Source organism: Salvelinus alpinus, chromosome 27 (assembly GCF_045679555.1).
Source record: "Salvelinus alpinus chromosome 27, SLU_Salpinus.1, whole genome shotgun sequence".
In the NCBI taxonomy this organism is placed as follows: Eukaryota; Metazoa; Chordata; class Actinopteri; order Salmoniformes; family Salmonidae; genus Salvelinus; species Salvelinus alpinus.
This window is the reverse complement of record NC_092112.1, coordinates 47531834-47550792: the sequence shown is the minus strand read 5'-3', so window position 1 is coordinate 47550792 and position 18959 is coordinate 47531834. Positions and strand designations below refer to the sequence as shown.

The window sequence follows — 18959 nt, the reverse complement described above, 5'->3', positions numbered from 1 at the left end:
TTCTTCATTTTTCAGAATACAAGCCTGAAACAATTTCTAAAGACTGTTGACATCTAGTGGAAGGCATAGAAACTGCAATTTGAGTCCTAAGTCAATGGATACTGTAATGGCATTTAATAGAAAACTACAAAACCCCCCGAAAAACTACTTCCTGAATGGATTTGTCTCAGGTTTTCACCTGCCAAATCAGTTCTGTTATACTCACAGACACTATTTTAACAGTTTTGGAAACTTTAGAGTGTTATCTATCCAAATCTACCAGTTATATTCTTATCATATCTTCTGGGCCCGAGAAGCAGGCAGTTTAATTTGGGCATGCATTCATCCAAAATTCCGAATGCTGCCCCCTACCCTAGAGAAGTTAACTGATCATCTTTGGTCTTCAGAATTTGGAGTAGAACATTGTTACCTTGAGTAACGTTCAACAAAACTGCCCGCATGTTATCAAATTGCGTGCTCCTGTTTGTAGATAACTCAACAGATTTATCTAGTTTGGAGTGGACTACATCGTATTTAGTTTTGGCTAAATCGAGTTGTTCCTGGAGAAAACGATTTTGTTGGAGAGTTTGTGCTCGTTCATCGTCATAAGTATTTGCAAATACTTTTAATTGTTCAGATTTCAAACGCAGTTCCTCGACTAGCAGAATGTTTTCATTTCCTGCTTTTGGCAATAGTTGCTCAGTTCTCTCCACCTGTCCCCTCATGTTAGCCATGTCTTGCACGTGCTTCAGCTGTGCACTATGGTATTGGACCGATGCCAGTCTTTGATGGCAATACATAAGTGCTAAAGTTGAGAGAACTGTCACAAAGCCTGTGTTTGATGGTAGATTTCGGAGAGCATTCGCAATTTTGGCGTTTTTTTCGCTAATTGCATATTTAGGGTTGGTATCGCTGCTGAGGTCAGAGATCAATCCTTTCATGGGTGGCGGTTCACTAATTAGCGGAGGAGTGGTGACCACCTCCTCTGATAGCTTGCACATTATTAGAAACATTTTGGGGAAAAGTTTTCCTATTTTTGCAAATTTTCGGTTTGGAATTCGTTGGAAGCTGCAAAGACAAGTGTAACGATCTTCGTCTGGAGAAAGAGAGGAGGACCAAAGCGCAGCGTGGTAAGTGTTCATGATGAAACTTTAATAGAACAAACTGAACACTGAAATACAAAACAATAAATTGAACGAACGAAAACCGAAACAGTTCCGTGTGGAACACACAGACACGGAAGACAACCACCCACAAAACACAACAGAAAACAGGCTACCTAAATATGGTTCCCAATCAGAGACAATGACTAACACCTCCCTCTGATTGAGAACCATATCAGGCCAAACGACAAACCCAACATAGAAACACAAACATAGATAACCCACCCAACTCACGCCCTGACCAACTCACGGCCTGACCATACTAAAACAAAGAAAATACCAAAGAACTAAGGTCAGAACGTGACAACAAGTTTAATCTATTTATAGATGTTACCGAACCATCAATACTGTACCAGTAATGTGGAAGTTGGACGTGAATGAATTTGCAAAAGCAAATTGAATGAATTAATCAATGATAATGATTAATCCTACATGGATAGGCTATCTGGGAATTAAACTTTAATTTGCCTGAGAAGTTAGTTCATCCAGGTTAATATGGGATGTTTAAAATTGTCTCATTTGATTGGAAGAACATTAAGGTATGTTCAACAATTTAACTTGAATGAGACGATAATCCATACAATCTCCATTGATTGGATATCATAAGTGGAGACCGTAGTTCAGATGTTAGAGTACATTCAGCAATATGGTACACTTCTCCCTAAGGCCGAAGCCACATTGGATTCCCGCTGGAGGCGGGGTTACTGAATGTGTTTTGCAAAAACAAAATTTTACTGATTGATCAATTGAACCTTTTCTCAATAGGGGGGCGCCATTTCGACTTTGTAAAAATTAGTTCCCAAATTAAACTGCCTCGTACTCAATTCTTGCTCGTACAATATGCATATTATTATTACTATTGGATAGAAAACACTCTCTAGTTTCTAAAACCGTTTGAATTATATCTGTGAGTAAAATAGAACTCATTTTGCAGCAAACTTCCTGTCAGGAAGTGAGAAATCTGAAATCGGGCACTCTGTTCCAGGGTCAGTTTATTAATTTGCATGTAATCTATGGGTCGACATGCACTGCATACGCCTTCCCCTAGATGTCAGTAAGCAGTGAGAATTGGAATGGAGTGTCTAGGTAGATCTGAGGCCGTACAAAAGCTCTTGGAACCGGGGGTGCAATCTTTTCAACGTTCGTCATGACGCGAGACAGACCTCAGGATTGCATTCTGAAAAGCTCTCCTTATAGGAGTTAGATTTATCCGGCTCTGATTTTATTCGATATAGGTGTTAAAAACATCATAATGTAGTTAATTTAAACCGAGTTATATCAGTTTATATTAGTATATTGCGATTTTCGGTATTTTGTTTGTGCTGCGTTATGGTGTTGGACACGTTTTCACCACATGGCTAATGTTTGCTGTTAATTCCAAAGTTGAAGGCGACAATCTACAACCGAGCAACGATTATTCTGGACAAAGGACAACTTGCACAAGATTCTGATGGAAGCTCCTCAAATAGTAAGAACTATTTATGATGTTAATTTGTTGTTCTGTTGAAAAATGTTAAACTATTATTCCGCCATTAATTTCGGTGCGGTCTCACTTTAACGCACGCTGTATGTCGTAGTAACGTTAATTTTAAAAATCTAACACAGCGGTTGCATGAACTAATGTATCTTTCATTTGCTGTCCAACCTGTATATTTTAGTCACGTTTATGATTAGTTATTGATTAGATTAGGTGCCTCTCCCAAGATGTCTCCCGACATTTTGTTTGCAGTTTGGCTACTATTCTCATTGTATAACCACGATTTGTGCCGCTAAATATGCACATTTTCGAACAAACCATATATGTATTGTGTAATATGATGTTATAGGACTGTCATCTGATGAAGTTTTGAGAAGGTTAGTGAAAAATGTAATATCTTTTGCTGGTTTATTCGCTATCGCTAACGTGCATGAATCAATGCTGCTGTGTGGTTGGCTATTGTCCCATAGCCCGGTGCGCTATAGGGCAGCCCCCCGAAAGTGTCATGTGAGTGTGGGCATCCAGCCAGGGCGTAGTGTGCCTGCTCAGCGTGTCTGGTCTCCAGTACGCCGTTTCGGTCCAGGCTATCCTGCGCCGGCTCTGCGTGCTTATCATAAGCAGCGCGTTACTGGTCAGGCACCGTGTTATGCGGTTAAGCGCACGGTGTCGCCAGTGCGTGCCCATAGCCCGGTGCGCTATAGGGCAGCCCCCCGAAAGTGTCATGTGAGTATGGGCATCCAGCAAGGGCGTATTGTGCCTGCTCAGCGCGTCTGGTCTCCGGTACGCAGTTTCGGTCCAGGGTATCCTGCGCCGGCTCTGCGTGCTGAGTCTCCGGGGCGCTGGGAGGGTGCAGTGCGTCCTATGCCTGCGCTCCGCTCGTACCGGGCAAATGTGGGAGTGGAGCCTAAGGGAGAGGTGCGCGTAGTAGGCACTAGATCTCCAGTGCTCACCCACAGCCCGGTTCAACCTGTGCCTGCACTCTGGAGGGTCCGGGCTAGAGTAGTAGTCCAGCCTGGGGGAGTGGTGCCAAGGCTGCGCACCAGAGCTCCAGTGCTCCCCCACAGCCCGGTCCTTCAGGTGCCTCCTCCTAACACCAAGCCTCCTGTAGGTCTCCCCAGCCTGGTGGGTCCTGTGGCAGCCCCACGCACCAGGCTGTCTCTCCGTCTCCTCCCTACAGGTGTACCCGTCTGCCCAGCGCTGCCTGCACTGCCCGTCTACCCAGCGCCGCCTGCACTGCCCGTCTGCCCAGCGCCGCCTGCACTGCCCGTCTGCCCAGCGCCGCCTGCGCTGCCCGTCTGCCCAGCGCCGTCTGAGCTGCCCGTCTGCCCAGCGCCGTCTGAGCTGTCCGTCTGCCCAGCGCCGCCTGCGCTGCCCGTCTGCCCAGTGCCGTCTGAGCTGTCCGTCTGCCCAGTGCCGCCTGCGCTGCTCGTCTGCCCAGCGCCGTCTGAGCCGCCGTCTGTCCTGAGCCTTCAAAGCCGCCCGTCTGTCCTGAGCCTTCAGAGCCGTCCGTCAGTCAGGAGCCGCTAGAGCCGTCCGTCAGTCAGAAGCCGCTAGAGCCGCCAGCCAGGAGCTGCCAGAGCCGTCAGTCAGCCAGGAGCTGACAGAGCCGTCAGTCAGCCAGGATCTGCCAGAGTCGTCAGTCAGCCAGGAGCTGCCAGAGCTACCTGTCACGCCGGCGATGCCGGAATTCCCCCTCAGTCCGGAGCTGCCCCTCAGTCCGGAGCTGCCCCTCAGTCCGGTGCTGCCCCTCAGTCCGGTGCTGCCCCTCAGTCCCGTGCTGCCCCTCAGTCCCGTGCTGCCCCTTAGTCCGGTGGGGTTAATATGGAGGGTCGCCATTAAGAGGAGGCTACGGAAGCGGGGATTAACTATGGTGGGGTTGGGGCCACGTCCAGAGCCAGAGCCGCCACCGTGGACAGATGCCCACCCAGACCCTCCCCCATAGGTTCAGGTTTTGCGGCCGGAGTCCGCACCTTGGGGGGGGGGGGGGTACTGTCACGTTCCTGACCTTATTACCTTTGTTCAGTCTTGTTTAGTTGGTCAGGACGTGAGCTGGGTGGGCATTCTATGTTGTGTGTTTCTATGTTGGGTTTATTGTTTGGCCTAATATGGTTCTCAATCAGGGGCAGGTGTTTGTCATTGTCTCTGATTGGGAACCATATTAAGGTTGAATGTTTTCACTGTTTGTTTGTGGGTGATTGTTCCTGTTCATTGCGTTCTTCGTTGTCTCTATGTTCACATGTTCAGGTCTGTAGCGTCGTTAGTTTCATTTTCTGTTTATTGTTTTTGTTCATGTTGTTAAGTGTTTCCAATAAATATGGAAACGTACCACGCTGCGCTTTGGTCCTCCTCTCTTCCACCTAACGACGAGCGTTACATAACCTGAGAATTTGCTTCATCTAGGTTAGTTTGGAAAAAGTTTACAGTGTCCCATTTAGAAAACGAATCAATTTGGATATTATTTAAAAGATCCACTTGAGATTGTAAGTCTGGCAATTTGACTTATTAGTTCAATTGAATGAGACATCGATATCCGTCTGGATATCGTAAGCAACGACCTGAGTGTCACCTGACTGGTGATTCCTCAGAGGTCACTGCTGGGACACGCTGAAATCAAGCGGAAGGACCCGGGGCGGGACTTCCGTTCCGCAAGGCGGAGGAATTTCAACGTGGCCCAAGAAACAAAATGGCCGTTAGGATTCCATTAGCAAGGGGAAGGTTTTACTCGTAACATTATGTTCAAACCCTTTTCGGCGTTATTTGACAATGTTTTAACCGGAACTCGCGGCAAACAACGAAATGCACCGTGGTCTACTCGCGTGTGTAACGGCTGTCGTCTTCCTCTTCCTCGGACGAGGAGAGGAGAGAAGGATCAGATGACCAAAATGCAGCGTTGAAGGTAGACATAATATTTATTCAAATGAAAATGACGAAACACGAAATAACACTTGAATAATATACTACAAAACAAATAAACGATGTAGACAACAGACTTGAACAAACGAACTTACATAACACGAAGAACGCACGAACAGGAAAAATGACTACACAAACGAACGAACGAACGAACGAACAAACAAACAAACGAAACAGTCCCGTGTGGCGCAACATACACAGACACAGGAGACAACCACCCACAACAAACAATGTGAAACCACCTACCTTAATATGGTTCTCAATCAGAGGAGATGAAAACCACCTCCCTCTAATTGAGAACCATATCAGGTCACCCATTAACCAACATAGAAACACATAACATAGAATGCCCACCCACACTCACGCCCTGACCGACTAACACATACAAAAACAACAGAAAACAGGTCAGGAACGTGACAGCGTGGAAGCGCGAGAGAGACAGAGAGATAATTATCGCTGGTCAAGCTAATATCTACTCAATTTCAATCGGCTGGCTTATGACCGAGCCTATCCCCTATTTCTCAAATATCTATAATTAGCTTTATCAACCCTCATACAGAACTGTATTCGCTTACGCTACCCACTGACTACGTCAGAGAACAACACGGGGAAGAGTTCTCCAGAGCACACACACGCACAACCAATAATTCCTGTCTACAACTCCAATAATGTGTATAATAAATTTGATATTATGTAATCTGCTTTTCAAATTTATATAGGCTGATTCAAAATGAAGGTGTCCTCCTATTTTAGATTCCTCACAGGGAGCCTTTGGCTATGCCGGATTAAGTGATATCTCATGCTATTCTATAAAATAATTTCTCTGTAATTAATATTACCTGATTAAGCAAATCAGGTAAATAATTAACTAGAAAGTCGGGGCACCACGAAAGAATGTTTATAGAGCTGTTATCTTCCGAATAAACTCTTAAAGACCTAGTCATCTTTTACATCAATAGCAGTCAATATTTAATCCTCACCTTATTTCAGTCTCATCTGAAAGTTGTAAATTCTTGGTTTTCTTCAACGACTCTCGCTAACAAGTTGAATCAGCAATACAAAATTTGGTTAAATTATTTATTTACTAAATACCTAACTAATCACACAGAATTACATATACACAGAATGAATCATACATTGATGGACCTGGTGAACGATGCCGATATAGCGGTTCGTTACACAAAGAAAAGTGGGGGAGGGGTTGAGTGAAAGAGCGGGAAGACTGAGGAACAAAGGGAGAAGCTATGCTATGCATTCTAAATTACCGCCCATTTCGAAAAGGAAAATGCAATCATCCGGATGTGAAAATACTGCCCCCTACCCAAGAGAGGTTAAACAGGTAAACATTTACAAAGCCGCGAGGCAAGACGGATAACTCGGATTACTCAAAGCATGCGCGGACCAACTGGCATGTGTCTTCACTGACATTTTCAACCTCTCCCTGACCGAGTCTGTAATACCTACATATTTCAAGCAGACCACCATAGTCCCTGTGCCCAAGGAATCGAAGGTAACCTGCCTAAATGATTACCGCCCCGTAGCACTCACGTCGGTAGCCATGCAGTGCTTTGAAGAGCTGGTCATGGCTCACATCAACAGCATCCTCCCAGATACCCTAGACCCACTCCAATTTGCAGACCGCCCCAACAGATCCACAGATGACACAATCTGAATCGCACACCACACTGCCCTGTCCCACCTGGAAAAAAGGAACACTTATGTGAGAATGCTGTTCATTAACTACAGCTCAGCATTCAACACCATGGTGCCAATGAAGCTCATCACTATGCTAAGGTTCCTGGGACCTAACACCTCCCTCTGCAACTGGATCCTGAACTTTCTGACGGGCCAGCCCCAGGTGGTAAGGGTAGGCAACAACACATTTGCCACGCTGATCCTCAACACTGGGACCCCTCAGGGGTGAGTACTTAGTCCCCTCCTGTACTGCCTGTTCACCCATGACTCCTACACCATCATTAAGTTTGCTGACGACACAACAGCTGTAGGCCTGATCACCGACAGCGATGAGACAGCCTATAGGGGGGAGGTGCCAGGACAACAACCTCTCCTTCAATGTGAGCAAGACAAAGGAGTTTATCATGGAAAGGCAGGCCAATTTAGCCCCCCATTAACATCGATGGGGCTGTAGTGGAGCGGGTCGAGAGTTTCAAGTTCCTTGGTGTCCACATCACCAACGAACTATCATGGTCCAAACACACCAAGACAGTCGTGAAGAGGGCACAACAACACATTTTCCCCCTCAGGAGACTGAAAAGATTTGGCATGGGTCCCCAGATCCTCAAAAAGTTCTACAGCTGCACCATCAAGAGCATCCTGACGGTTGTATCACAACTGACGGTTGTATGGCAACTGCTCGGCATCTGACCGTAAAGCACTACAGAGGGTAGTGCGTACGGCCCAGTACATCACTGGGGCCAAGCTTCCTGCCATTCAGGGCCTATATACTAGGCGATGTCAGCGGAAATCCCCCAAAATTGTCAAAGACTCCAGTTAACCAAGTCAAAGAATGTTTTGCTACCGCACGGCAAGCGGTACCGGAGCGGCAAGTCTAGGACCAAGAGGCTCCTTACCAGCTTTTTTCCCCAAGCTATAAGACTGCTAAACAATTAATCAAATGACCAACCTTGACTATTTACATTGACCCACCCCCCTCCCTTTGTTTTTACACTGCTGCTGCTCACTGTTTATTAGATATGCATAGTCACTTCACCCCTACCTGCATGTACAAATTACCTCAAATAACCTGTACCCCTGCACATTGACTCGGTACCGGTACCCCCTGTATATAGCCTCGTTATTGTCATTGTTACTTTATTATTATTTTTTACTTGAGTTTATTTGGTAAATATTTTCTTAACTCTTTCTTGAACTGCCCTGTTGGTAAGGGCTTGTAAGTAAGCATTTCATGATAAGGTATATGTAATAATAATAATAATAATAATATATGTGACAGATAAAGTTTGATTTGATTTGAAAACAGAACGGAAAAGCGTTTTGGAGCAAACGGTTTTGCAACAGACTAAACATTTTGGAATCTGACTAAAGAATACACCACATATGTGTACTGGTCTGAGACAAGGGCCTGCAAACCCTGCCCTCAGCAGAACGGCCTAGGGTTGAGGATCACTTTTGTAAAGAACCAGCTTTGATTACACTGGAAGAGTTTCAGTTTAGCCTTGCCCTATTCGTTGGTTCACTGATGTTCAGACATTAACAACATAGAGGTGTCGATGATAGGTAGAACAGGACATTGTGGCCAGACATACTGGATGTCCCCACACCAAATCTCAAACCAATACAGAAACACATAATGGTCAGAAGAAAGATACTCCTAACTTGCATCTTAATTGTGTTCGGGAGAATAGCATGGCCTGTATAAATCACATTTATTAAATGTACTTCTTTCATCGACCGAAGCACTGCTTTTATCCCGCTGTTGAGTGAGGCTCATAATGTTACTGTATCTATCGATTTCTCGTTTTTCACACACTTTAATGTGTTATTTGATTCCAGAGATATTTTCTTGTGGGGAGCAATCGTACCCAAACCAAAAACCGTGTTCTGAAAATCGACCGCACTGAGCCAAACGACCTGGCAATTATTGATGATTGAGTTGCTGCATGCCACGCAACTGCTTTACAGTAGCATCGACCACGGCCCTTATGTTTCACAGCACACCTCAGGGCCCAGGTGTGCACGGGTTACAGCCATGCTTATGAGGGCTGAGAGCCTGTACTGTACATTAACACGCGTCCCTTGCAGTCAGCATTTCCACAGTGTATGAGAGTGGAGGAGATTTATTTGTTATCAAATGCTTAGGATTCTGATTAATTTGTAATTACAGTACAGAGTGGCGACTGGAGAGCTCCCTTTGCATCCATCATCATCCTCCCAATGCTCCCATCCATTCCTGTAAATACTAAAGCCTAGAGTGGGGAATGTGCATCGTATTTACATTTGATTGGTTTGTGTTGGTGCACTGCTAAATGGCCAATGCATGTGGTACACGGTAGCTGGCTGCTATGGGAACGTGATGAAGTCCTGGAGTTGATTGATTTAGAAGAGCATCCATTATGTCTCCTCTGGCTATAGGCTACTGTTCATAATACACATGATACAGTATGTACTGTTCTGTTCTCTGCAGAGGGAATATATTTACTGTTTGTGATGCTCTGTTGTGAACCCAGCAGAACAAACTGAAATAAACAAACAAGCAGAGACTTTACAGTACATCTATTTTAAAATTTATGGTCATTATCAATGTTCTGTGTTCTGAAATCTAAATGCTAGTCCAAAAAAAACGGCACTCCTCTCCTCTACCAGTTGCTTTAAGAATGTCCATGAGCCTGTCAGGGCATGTCTTGTCTGTGAGCACTGTACATTTGGCTGAGATGTGAAGGCTACTAAGACTGAAGCAAGGAGAGCTGATTCTGAATCAGTTGTTAGTGGCAAAATGTGTATTTTGAAGGGTTCTGAGATGACACACAGTTAGGGCTCCTAGCAGGTTCTATTTTATAAGAGGCTAATCAATGCTGTCACTGTAGTTTTGGGTTACCTAGTTGACCCAATAATCGATTGAGTAATCCACCACCATTCAAATGTATTTCTGGCCATAGACATGACAGACATGTTAGTATCTGCCAATTTCTTTTTTTATTATATATTTTTATTCATAGAAAATGTAACTTAAAACATTAAGGCATTGTACATTTGACCCCTTTTTCTCCCTCCCTTAACTTCACTCCCCCCACTGATGCTTTCAAACATGAGTTACATATATTTTTTAAAGTATACAGCATAATGTTACTTAAAGCAAACATACAATAGCCTAACTTTTTCAGTTGATAGGTGATCCTAGCAGTAACCTCAAGGGAAGGGGTGGGGGTGAGGCCTATAGTACTAACCTGGATGAAGTGTTTGGAGATGTTCAAAATAGGATACCATCGGATCCCAGGTGGAATAAAATTAGTTTTGATGCTGGACTGGTATACTTTATTTTTTTTACATTTTAGGAATAGCATCAAATCTTTGAGGCAAAGAGAGGCTAGACGAGGAATGACAGATTTCCAATCAAAGGATCGTTTGCACCTCTCTATGCCTATTTCTACTTTCATCAGCACACGCCGATACCTGATCTCTCAAGGCCTTCGGTTGCCCACTTGAAGTGATTTGGAGAACCAACCTCCTGCCAGACCGTTTCCAAACTTTTTTCTCTGAAAAGCCAATTTTGTTACTAAATTGCTAATTTCGGTGTCTGAACCTTTTTTCTGCTTTTTCCCTGGGAAGAATAAGTACATCATGGTGAAGAGTGGAGAGAGCCTAATTTTCTCTGCTGTAATGGATGACGTTGCTAGGAGAAATGTCAAGCTTTGAGATCAAGGTCACACTGAACGGAGGAGAGAGGGGAAAACGGGATCCTGAGAAGGGAGCGTCTCTCACATTTAGCTAATGATCTGTCTCTCACATTTTTTTCACGCATACACACGCACACTCAAACCCTTTTATTTGGAGGGTCAGATGTCAGTAGTTTGACCTGACAATGTTGTGAGGCTTTGATCATGGTGCTCTTCCCCTAACCAGGCCAGTGTGTTTGTGGTATTAAACAAACAGATAATTGGTGTGATAGTAGCTTGAATGCCACTTATCTTCCTATCAGCACTGATCTACAGACAGTAATGGGGAGGGCAACACAAAGATGTGCACAAGCAAGGTCACGCACCCACACACCCAATCTTATTTGCACATTGACTCGGTACTGGTACTCCCTGTGTACCGTGTTATTTTTACTCGTTATTTGTTATTCACTGTGTATTATTTAAAAATATATATGTTTATATTTTATCTTTAACTCTTTCTTGTTAGAAAAGGACGCGTAAGTAAGCCTTTCGCTGTTAGTCTACACCTGTTGTTTATGAAAATAACATTTGATTTGTTTTGTTTTTGCTGAAATTACAACCGCAATTGCATTGGTAACATGGCATGATATGGGCTTCAGAGAAACATTTATTGGAAGTCATCTGTATTGAGCTTAATGGTGATCTAGGAAACCAACCCAGATTCTGACGTCGGCCACCTAAGCGGTCAAATTTGACGTATTTTACGGCTCGTCATTTCATGAGCAACCGTTGAAACATGTCAATGTGTCACAGACAGAAAATGAGTGGTTGTGATGGTGGAAAATGGGCTAGGGTATCTTTGTGATGTACACAATGTCCCCTCTCTCCTCCCATTCCTCATACCATTTATCCATATAATTTATCCATATGCATTTATGTCATGTGCTGTTCTGCTCCTGCAAATGATTTTCCTCTTGTTTATCTCATGTAGGCTATTTCCTCCAGGAGCATGTGTAGAATAACTTATAGTCTCATCCCCTGTCATTACCGTAATTGAAAACATATAAACACAGCAGAACTGGGTCAGGCTGTCAATGGTCACCTCCCCATCCATTGCAACATCAAACAACTGTTATGTCCTTGCTACACACAAATCCTGGCATATCAGTATCTGTCCAGATTATTTTCACCATAAAGAATAATGATTCTGTCCCCAGCCCAGTGTGTTCACATTGTCCTTCCTTGATAAGTTCCAGCAACTATAGAGGAGATGTAAACAAGTATAAACCACCATAGCCTCTCACTCTACCACTATTTTGAAAGACTCCCCTCTGGCCACAGATACTGGTTCAGCAGGAGCTTCATCCCCACAGCCATAAACACCCTCAACAGCTAATGTAAGGAATTCCGGTACGGAGAGTTGACATTTAATTAGGAACGGACATGCAACAGGACAGGAACATCGTCAGAACTGGGAAACAGAAAGACAGACGACAAACCAGCAGCGGGGAACAGAGCTGGGGAACTGACAAATATAGGGGAGGTAATAAACAGGTGATTGAGTGAGTCCAATATCGCTGAAGCGTGTGACGAGGGGAGGCAGGTATGCGTAAATGATGGTGGCAGGAGTGCGTAATGCAGGGCAGCCTGGCGCCCTCGAGCACCAGGGGGGAAGAGTGGGGGCAGGCGTGACAGCTAAAGGACTATATTCCACTGTTTATGGGCTGTCTTTGTCTTCTGTCTGTTTTATCTGTCCTGGGTGTAGAGAAGTTTGTTATTGAAAATGTTATGACTGGGTGTATGGGTTTCTTGATGGTCTCTATGTCTATGTACGAGCATGTGGAAATTAATTTCCTCCTTGGAGGACAATAAAATCTTATCTAAAACCCAAGTATAGCTTGGTTCCTCTCAGCTCAGCTCTGTTCAGTATTGTGAAAAGGGTATAATAAGTGTGACCCACTTGTTGGTAGGGCTGGAAATTGATACGATATTATCATGATACTTAGGTGACGATACGATATGTATTGTGATTCTCACGATTCTATATGTATTTCAATTCGATACTGTATTGTGATTCAATGTTCCAAACATATTGCTCACAATATGTCTTCTGCAGAGGGACAAGAGAGCCATGAGCAAACAAGTTTTGATCAGTAATGGAAATAAAAGTGCTGAAAACAAATTGGCTCCCTATTTAAAATGAAGTCGGAGAACAACTATGAATGAAAAATACTTTTTTTTGATGCAGGTACAGCCAACTAGCACAGTAATAATATTGTTGTATTGTAAAAACAATACGATACCATATCTTCAAAAATCGTATCCCCCCCCCATCACTACTTGTTGGCCTCAACCACCCCATTTATACAACTTTGATCTAAGCGAAACAGCGGTAGTAGTCTTTGTTTCTAGCTGTTGTCAATGACTTCCAAGAGGAGATAAAAGGAAAAGGGCCTGACTAATATGATTGAGAAACAATAATGAGCTCTCAGAAAACATATATTCTGCTTCTCTGTGAATAGAGAAAGTGTACTACAATGAAAATATGATTTCACAAAAAACTTTTGATGGTTACGATGAATTATGTAAGGACGATGAAAAGGCTGTGAGTGTGTCGTGATCATGCAGCATGAAAAACAAGTGGTCTCATGTATCATGAAGACACACGCACACAGATGGGCACTCATTTGCTTGTTGCGCTGAGAGTAGATACTGTATATAAAAAGGTGGCCTGAAAAAAAGCATTGTGGATGAGAAATTCATGGTAAAAGTTGCATACGAGTTATCTGGGTGCTGTGGGGTATCCTTGTAAGCTACAGTAATAATAGGCTTATTTGTGCTGTTTATGTGTATTTATTGTCCTGGTCTTGCAGGTTTTGTCTGATTCCTAGAGGGGTATTACATCGTCTTGATCACCAAGCGGAGGAAGATGGCAGACATTGGTGGTCAACCCATATACAACATGTGTCAACTCATTCTATGGTGGGCCAAGTGTATGAGGGTTTTTCACTCCAATCTTGTACTTGATTGATGAATTAAGGTCACTAATTAGTAAGGAACTCTCTTCACCTGGTTGTCTAGGTCATAATTGAAAAGAAATAGCAAAAACCTGCAGATACTCGGCCCTCCGTGGAATGAGTTTGACACCCCGATACAGAAGATCGACAATACCAACGTGATCTACATCCCCAATGACTCAGTGAGTCATATAATCAATAAGATTTTTTGCAACGTAAGCTTAACTTTCTGAACATTCGAGACGTGTAGTCCACTTGTCATTCCAATCTCCTTTGCATTAGCGTAGCCTCTTCTGTAGCCTGTCAACTATGTGTCTGTCTATCCCTGTTCTCTCCTCTCTGCACAGACCATACAAACGCTTCACACCACGTGGCCGCTGCTACTCTAACCTGGTGGTCCCAGCGCGCACGACCCACGTGGAGTTCCAGGTCTCAGGCAGCCTCTGGAACTGCCGATCTGCGGCCAACAAGGCAGAGTTCATCTCAGCCTATGCTTCCCTCCAGTCCCTCGACTTCTTGGCACTGACGGAAACATGGATTACCACTGATAACACTGCTACTCCTACTGCTCTCTCCTCGTCTGCCCACGTGTTCTCGCACACCCCGAGAGCTTCTGGTCAGCGGGGTGGTGGCACTGGGATCCTCATCTCTCCCAAGTGGACATTCTCTCTTTCTCCCCTGACCCATCTGTCTATCGCCTCCTTTGAATTCCATGCTGTCACAGTTACCAGCCCTTTCAAGCTTAACATCCTTATCATTTATCGCCCTCCAGGTTCCCTTGGAGAGTTCATCAATGAGCTTGACGCCCTGATAAGTTCCTTTCCTGAGGATGGCTCACCTCTCACAGTTCTGGGTGACTTTAACCTCCCCACGTCTACCTTTGACTCATTCCTCTCTGCCTCCTTCTTTCCACTCCTCTCCTCTTTTGACCTCACCCTCTCACCTTCCCCCCCTACTCACAAGGCAGGCAATACGCTTGACCTCATCTTTACTAGATGCTGTTCTTCCACTAATCTCATTGCAACTCCCCTCCAAGTCTCCGACCACTACCTTGTATCCTTTTCCCTCTCGCTCTCATCCAACACTTCCCACACTGCCCCTACTCGGATGGTATTGCGCCTTCCCAACCTTCGCTCTCTCTCCCCCGCTACTCTCTCCTCTTCCATCCTATCATCTCTTCCCTCTGCTCAAACCTTCTCCAACCTATCTCCTGATTCTGCCTCCTCAACCCTCCTCTCCTCCCTTTCTGCATCCTTTGACTCTCTATGTCCCCTATCCTCCAGGCCGGCTCGGTCCTCCCCTCCTGCTCCGTGGCTCGACGACTCATTGCGAGCTCACAGAACAGGGCTCCGGGCAGCCGAGCGGAAATGGAGGAAAACTCGCCTCCCTGCGGACCTGGCATCCTTTCACTCCCTCCTCTCTACATTCTCCTCTTCTGTCTCTGCTGCTAAAGCCAATTTATACCACTCTAAATTCCAAGCATCTGCCTCTAACCCTAGGAAGCTCTTTGCCACCTTCTCCTCCCTCCTGAATCCTCCTCCCCCTCCTCCCCCCTCCTCCCTCTCTGCTGATGACTTCGTCAACCATTTTGAAAAGAAGGTCGACGACATCCGATCCTCGTTTGCTAAGTCAAACGACACCGCTGGTTCTGCTCACACTGCCCTACCCTGTGCTTTGACCTCTTTCTCCCCTCTCTCTCCAGATGAAATCTCGCGTCTTGTGACGGCCGGCCGCCCAACAACCTGCCCGCTTGACCCTATCCCCTCCTCTCTTCTCCAGACCATTTCCGGAGACCTTCTCCCTTACCTCACCTCGCTCATCAACTCATCCTTGACCGCTGGCTACGTCCCTTCCGTCTTCAAGAGAGCGAGAGTTGCACCCCTTCTGAAAAAACCTACACTCGATCCCTCCGATGTCAACAACTACAGACCAGTATCCCTTCTTTCTTTTCTCTCCAAAACTCTTGAACGTGCCGTCCTTGGCCAGCTCTCCTGCTATCTCTCTCAGAATGACCTTCTTGATCCAAATCAGTCAGGTTTCAAGACTAGTCATTCAACTGAGACTGCTCTTCTCTGTGTCACGGAGGCGCTCCGCACTGCTAAAGCTAACTCTCTCTCCTCTGCTCTCATCCTTCTAGACCTATCGGCTGCCTTTGATACTGTGAACCATCAGATCCTCCTCTCCACCCTCTCCGAGCTGGGCATCTCCGGCGCGGCCCACGCTTGGATTGCGTCCTACCTGACAGGTCGCTCCTACCAGGTGGCGTGGCGAGAATCTGTCTCCGCACCACGTGCTCTCACCACTGGTGTCCCCCAGGGCTCTGTTCTAGGCCCTCTCCTATTCTCGCTATACACCAAGTCACTTGGCTCTGTCATATCCTCACATGGTCTCTCCTATCATTGCTATGCAGACGACACACAATTAATCTTCTCCTTTCCCCCCTCTGATAACCAGGTGGTGAATCGCATCTCTGCATGTCTGGCAGACATATCAGTGTGGATGACGGATCACCACCTCAAGCTGAACCTCGGCAAGACGGAGCTGCTCTTCCTCCCGGGGAAGGACTGCCCGTTCCATGATCTCGCCATCACGGTTGACAACTCCATTGTGTCCTCCTCCCAGAGTGCTAAGAACCTTGGCGTGATCCTGGACAACACCCTGTCGTTCTCAACTAACATCAAGGCGGTGACCCGTTCCTGTAGGTTCATGCTCTACAACATTCGCAGAGTACGACCCTGCCTCACGCAGGAAGCGGCGCAGGTCCTAATCCAGGCACTTGTCATCTCCCGTCTGGATTACTGCAACTCGCTGTTGGCTGGGCTCCCTGCCTGCGCCATTAAACCCCTACAACTCATCCAGAACGCCGCAGCCCGTCTGGTGTTCAACTTTCCCAAGTTCTCTCACGTCACCCCGCTCCTCCGCTCTCTCCACTGGCTTCCAGTTGAAGCTCGCATCCGCTACAAGACCATGGTGCTTGCCTACGGAGCTGTGAGGGGAACGGCACCTCCGTACCTTCAGGCTCTGATCAGGCCCTACACCCAAACAAGGGCACTGCGTTCATCCACCTCTGGCCTGCTCGCCTCCCTACCTCTGAGGAAGTACAGTTCCCGCTCAGCCCAGTCAAAACTGTTCGCTGCTCTGGCACCCCAATGGTGGAACAAACTCCCTCACGACGCCAGGTCAGCGGAGTCAATCACCACCTTCCGGAGACACCTGAAACCCCACCTCTTTAAGGAATACCTAGGATAGGATAAAGTAATCCTTCTAACCCCCCCCCTTAAAAGAGTTAGATGCACTATTGTAAAGTGGTTGTTCCACTGGATATCATAAGGTGAATGCACCAATTTGTAAGTCGCTCTGGATAAGAGCGTCTGCTAAATGACTTAAATGTTAAATGTTAAATGTGATACATACTGATGAGGCCAGGTACAATAGGTCGACAGACAGTTAAATACCCTACACTTCACTGGAGACTTTCTCCTTTCCTTCCACTTTCCTCTTTCCCTAAATGTTTTCTCTCACTCAATTTCCGCACGCACGCACGCACGCACGCACGCACGCACGCACGCACGCACGCACGCACGCACGCACGCACGCACGCACGCACACACACACACACACACACACACACACACACACACACACACACACACACACACCAAGCATCCCATGAGATCATTAGGTAATTGACGTTTCACACAAGGCTGTGCGGTGTGACGGCTTCACCGACCCATTAACCAAGTGTGGCCAGCTAAGGGCTAAGGGTCACTCAGTACATGGGTCTATATATGCAGTCCACAGGAAATGAATATTGCCTTGTCTAGTCTCACCTTTTAATTGAGATGACATAAGGTAACATGCTCTTACTGTATAATGTTATATCTCCAGGACTTTTTCCTATGTGACCCGAACAGGGACAGCTCAGGTGATGTGACTGGTGATGAGACAGGAAAAATCCTGGCACTACTATTAGGTCTTGGCCATAGCTATAAGAGATTGTGACTGTTTATTTTTCCCCTTGTAGATACGCGAGGATCTTTCAGAACATGGACCTGTCCAGTCACTTCTACTTTAGGTAAGACTGCCCTGCAGTCTCCAGGGTCTCCGTAGTAACGCGTCTCCCTTTGATGTGTTGTGATGTGTCACAGGAAGTAAGGATCTTGGTAGCAGTATGTGTCACCTCAGGCACAGTCTTTCCAGGTGCCCAATGTCACCACTGGGGCATTGGCATGAATGCAACGTGTGGGTGTATATCCACATGGCGTATGCCTGACTTTAAGTCCTTTCCCTGAATGTTTATTACGTGATAAAATATGCTGGTTCTGATTATATTCCATTTTTTTCAGTTCTGTTCCCTGAACTGGTTCCTGCCCCGGACTGAAGAGGAAGACAAATAGCAGAAAATGCATGGACCCTCTGTTAAAATACACATTTCTCGAGGTAGAATATTGCAAAAATATGATCGATGGCTCATTCGAGAGAAGACAACCTCCCACGTTATGACATCTGCCATTATTGAAATCTGACATGTATGATAGACATTTTAACCATCTAAAAGTCACATTCCTATTAACTTCCAATGTGGTCAGAGTGACTTTATCACAAGGCTACGTCAAACTGTTCGAATTTCTGTCTGCTTGAACGGCAATAGCTCGCCTACACATCGAAATAATATCTCTGAGATGCACGATCTTTCCTTTAAGTCAGTGGTACCAAAAAGAAAAACATCCTCACAACTCATAAAGCCATTCACCAGCTAAATACAGAGTTGATCAGGACATCACTACAGAAACCAAAGCCTTTACTTAGCTGATCCATCTCTCCTCAATACAGTTTCCATGTGCTAATCTACTGTATCTGTGATAAACCACCCCCTTGGCCTAATCCTGTCCATATAAACTGATCTGCAGTGTTTTGTCTTCCTCTGTAACGGTTCCGCTGCAGTGTTCCACAGCCTCTAGTGAGAACCGTACGGCAAGTACGTGTGATATGGCAAGCTCCTGGAGCGTCTCAAGGACATGGTGCATTCTGATTGGCTAATGTACATCATCCA

The 18959-nt window shown here is 45.6% G+C and overlaps 1 long non-coding RNA gene across 1 annotated transcript; it reads left to right on the top strand.

Moving 5' to 3' along the window:
- Positions 1–2280: 2280 nt before the first annotated feature.
- Positions 2281–18561, top strand: LOC139555839 (uncharacterized). Its single transcript, XR_011671031.1, has 3 exons — positions 2281–2610; positions 17931–17981; positions 18253–18561. It is a non-coding gene; the product is annotated as an uncharacterized lncRNA (long non-coding RNA).
- The last annotated feature ends 398 nt before the right edge of the window (positions 18562–18959 follow it).